Below are 4,862 nucleotides of genomic sequence, written 5' to 3' on the forward strand. Positions count from 1 at the left end.
ACTGAAAGGTTGATGGTTTGATTCCTGGTCAGGGTACATGCCCAGGTTGTGGGCTGGGTCCCCAGTGTGGGGTGTGCAGGAGGCAGCTGGTCAGTGTTTCTTTCTTTTTCTCTCTCCCTCTCCATTCCTCTTTCTCTAAAAAACAAAACAATAACAGATCTTTGAAGAAAAATAAATAAAATTTACAGCCTTTAAGATGCTTTTAAAAAAAATAAACAGACCTAAAGATAACCACTCCTTTTGTTTAGTTGACAGAGGAGGGGAAAAAATCTAATTTATGTACCATCTCTTCAACACATACACAATTTGAAGACCTTGAGCAAAGACTTTTATGGAATATCATTTTTAGCCAGGCAGATATTTTAAAGACTAAATTATTTCTTAAACTACTATCAACAGTAAACTCTGATTGAAAATATTATGTCCCTTAGGGACTGAATTTCTCAGGCAGTAGTCAGAATGGGAAAGAAGATGAACATTCTGTACTTCTTGTTAAATTATTTTCTTCTTCCTGAAATGAATAAACTGTTGTCTAAAAGAAATCATGGGCTCTTTTTTATTTTTATTGCTATGGAATCAGCTGAGACAAAGAGTAAAATGGTTTTCAGCCCATGGTCCACAACTTGGACATTCAATTCCACATACACTGACACCTCATATGTGCCAGGCATCAGGCATACATACAGCAGTGAACAGAGTACATTTGCAGACTTTTGCTTTCTGGGGGGAAATGATGGGTTTAAGGCAGGCAGAGATATGCAAAGCACCCAAGAAAAAAACAAAAACGGAAGATTGTATTTTTCTATTTCCCAATGAAAATTTGTAATTATTGTTAATGATTGCCCTTCAACCAATGATGTCACAGAAGCATACAACCATCTCTATAATACTTGTGTGTAAATAAATGTAAAAACTGAACAGGTTAAGTGACTTCTCCAGAATTTGACAAATCAGTAGCTGACTCATATCAGGAAACACATTTAACATGACTCAGAAACCTCTTCTCCAATCACTAGGCTTGACAAGTCCAAACATGCAGTGACTACAGTTTGTCGAAATATAACAAGCTGCGGATCTGCATTTTATCTGATGGCCAGGTAAGGACACACAAAGCACCTGATTGTTCGATTCTGCTCTTTCTCTGGGATCCTGGCTGACACTGAATAGTAGCCTCTTTAGGGGCACAAATACCTGTTATTGTTTTTCTTGTACCCTTTGGACCAAACTCATTGATGAGAAGTCCTGATAATATCCAATCACTAGAATGTGTAAATCATAGGATTTGAATTTTACTGTGAAATTTACATTTCTCAGGGACATTGGCCGGTCCAGCAAGATTCACGGAATATTCTAACCTTTGGGTTTGATCTCAAGATGCCCAATAACCAGGACTGCTACTAACTAGCTCTGTGTTTGAGTGAGTTTCTCTTCTTTGGGCCTTAGCCTTGTCATGGGAAAAAGGAGGGAATTGAACTAGGTAACCTCTAAAAGTTTGGTTTGATTTCAAGCAGACTTTTGAGTAAGTGGTTACTAAACATAGCTGAGCTTCAGTCTCCTCATCTGTAAAATGAAGATAAAAAGACCTACTTTGCAAAGTTCTGTGAACATTAGTGATGAAAGTAAATAAACTACCAAATACATTGTCTGGGTGAATTTTAGTCCAAGCTTTTGTTGCATATGAGAAATTTCAGCACTAAAATTTGCTGCTCAACCATTCAAGATACCATTTGAAGGGTTGTAGATAGGCTTGTTTTGTTTTTGTTTTTTAATACTTTTATTAATTTCAGAGAGGAAGGGAGAAGGAGAGAGAAATAGAAACATCGATGATGAGAGAGAATCATCTATCGGGCACCTCCTGCACGCCCCCCGCTGGGGATCGAGCCCACAACCCAGGCATGTGACCCTGACCAGAATTGAACGCAGGACCCTTCAGTCCGCAGGCCGGAGCTCTATCCACTGAGCCAAACCAGTCAGGGCTAGATAGGCTTGTTTTAATCAATTTCAGGCACTAACACAGTATTTAAAGCTTTACATCCATAATAAATTTACCAATTGGGCTATGAAAGAAGGAGGATTATAGCAAAATGTCCTTAACCCTCTCTCAAAAACAGAACCAGGACCACATTTGAGGAATACCAAATGATTCTCATTAAAGTAATAAGAATTTTTTTGGTGACATGTGTCTGACAGATTCATGGCAGCCAGAGACCCAAAAATAACACACAGCCGGCAGTTCCTGCTCAAACACACCTAACAGACGTATTTCACACTGTTTCAAGGATGCTCCACCCTAGACAGACTGGGTGGGAGGTCATATGCAAATTGCTGTGGCATTAAGCATGCATTCCTTGTGACAATACTGACAAGTTGGGTTTAATATACTGAGTTCCTCCAGCTCTTCCTTCAAAAAAGTCGCTCTAACTTGGACAGGGCGAGCCAACAAATTTGGTTGATTCCAGACCCTGCCCCACCCAACAGCTAAAGTTATTTTTAACTTACAGCTACTGTTGATAAGTATTTTTCATACACACACACACACCCTTTCAGAAAGAGAAACTCCGAAAAAACAAACATCATTACATTTCAATGACAAGTGGTCAGTCCCTGGGTCAAAGCTATAAACGAATGTCATTTTGGTTTTAGAAACAACAGCATTTCATATGTATCCAAGTTTTTCAGTGCTCTTTACAATTTCTCTAAACTGCCTTATGAGGCAGTGAGTAAGCTAAAATTGTACCAGGTCTACCTTTGAATAATCTAGAATTCTGAACCAAATAAGACCCATTTCCATAGTTCAAGTGCAATAAACAATAACTAGTTATATGAAAACTATCATTTCATTGTACAATTTGCTCCAATCAACACATTTTCCTATATTTGGAAATTAGCTGAGTGAGCTACGCTCCATGACCCCAAAAGTTAAAATATGGTGGGGCCCTGACCGGTTTGGCTCAGTGGATAGGGCATCGGCCTGCGGACTGAGGGGTGCCAGGTTCGATTCCAGTCAAGGACATGTACCTTGGTTGCGGGCACGTCCCCAGTGGTGGGGAGTGAGGAGGCAGCTGATTGATGTTTCTCTCTCATCGATGTTTCTAGCTCTCTATCCATCTCACTCTCCCTTCCTCTCTGTAAAAAATCAATAAAATATATTTTAAAAAATAATAATAAAATAAAATATGGTGGGGAAGATAGACAGGGCCTTAAAGAAGTCAAAGATGGAGGTGCCAACTTTGCATAAAAATAATAATAATGACTACCATTGGTGTCAACACCATCATGGGTACTTTATACAGATTATCTCAATAAATCTTCACAACACCCTTTACAGTAGCTACTGTCACTATTCCCATTTTACAAATGAGAGAAATGTGGCACAGAGAGGTTAAGTAACCTGCCCAAGGTCACACAGCTATTTAAGTGGGGAACTATGATTTGAACCCAGTCATCTGGCTCTAGTTGGAATTGGCAATAGACATGGGTACCAGCTTGGATTCCACCCCAGACTAGCTGGGGGTTCTTAAACAGGCTATTTAACTTTTCTGAGTCTCAGTTTTCTCATCTGTAAAGTGGAGATGACAATACCCAGCTCACAGGGTTTTATGAGGAGTTTTAAACAAAATGACCTTTGCAAAGTGCACAGAGTTGGTGGACTGGAAGGTATGGAAGGCTGCAGAGGAAGGGATCTGGATGAATCAAGCCGGAAGCTAGCAGAGGAACTTTTCACTCTGCTGTGACTGCTCTGTGCAATCTAATCACCAAATGGCTCAGCCTATGAAGCATCATAACTACAAGTCATGAAGGGCAAGAAGCTACTCTGACGCCACCAGCAGCCTCTCACATCCATTCACCTTTCATACTCTGGGCCTGGTACGGTGCTGGGATGCCTCTCGAACAGGATGGACTCGCTCTCATGGAGTTTACATCCTGCAGAGAGGGATAGATTGTTACCCACCTACCCCCAAAAGTGAAAGCAAACAGTTTAATTTCAGATCCTACTAAGGGCGGCGAAGAAATCGCCTTGTGACCTGGGTAAGTCATTGGCCTAACCTTCTCTGGGGACCTCGCCCGGCATTCACAGCGCAGTTCCTTTAGTCCCGATCAGCCCGGGCGCAAGGGCATTCTGGGCCCCTCTCTCTCCCTTAACCCTCACCAAGACGAAAACTCTTGCCCTGTTATTTCCCAGAGAGAACGTAATAGCCCAAAGGATGCGGAACAGTGGGAAGGGGAGGAGGGTACAGCGGTTCTTCAAAACAAAAGCCCAGCCCCAGCGCCCTGAGGGAGGCTGGAACCGAGAGCGGGGCTAGGACATCCCTAACCTGCTCCCTGGCGGCTGTGCCGAGCCGGGCGCTGCGGGCGCCCGCGCTGCTCGCTCGGGGTGCTCAGGGTGGGCTTAGGGACCATCGCTGCTCACCACTCCCAGCCGACAGGGAGCGGATGCCACTCGGCCTCCTTTCCTCTCCTCGTTCATTTGACACCCGGGAGACAAGCCTGAAAACCGACCTGGGACCCGTTAACGACAGTTCTTGGGGCAGGGTGGGGTGCGGGGCTGTCCCTCCTTGGTCCAAGCGCGGGGTCTAAGCTAAAAGGGGTCAGAAGGCTGCGCCCCAGCCCACCCTGCTCCAGGCGGCGCTGCGCCCGGGCCTTGCTATGACTGCCGGCCTCGACTCTGACAGCTCGGGGTGGCAGGGTGGCTGTCCCTCCTCCTCCTCCCGCCCCACGGGGACCCAGAGGCCTCTCTGGCCTCCTCCAAGTTGCACCCAAGCCGAGCTCATAAACAAAGCCACGTGGCCTCCGGGCCGGGGGCCGGGCTAAGAGCAGGCGGCTCTTCCGGCAACAAAGAGCGGCGGCCAGCGGCCCGGGAT

The sequence above is a fragment of the Myotis brandtii genome, unplaced genomic scaffold (genome assembly GCF_000412655.1).
Source record: "Myotis brandtii unplaced genomic scaffold, ASM41265v1 scaffold896, whole genome shotgun sequence".
NCBI lineage: Eukaryota > Metazoa > Chordata > Mammalia > Chiroptera > Vespertilionidae > Myotis > Myotis brandtii.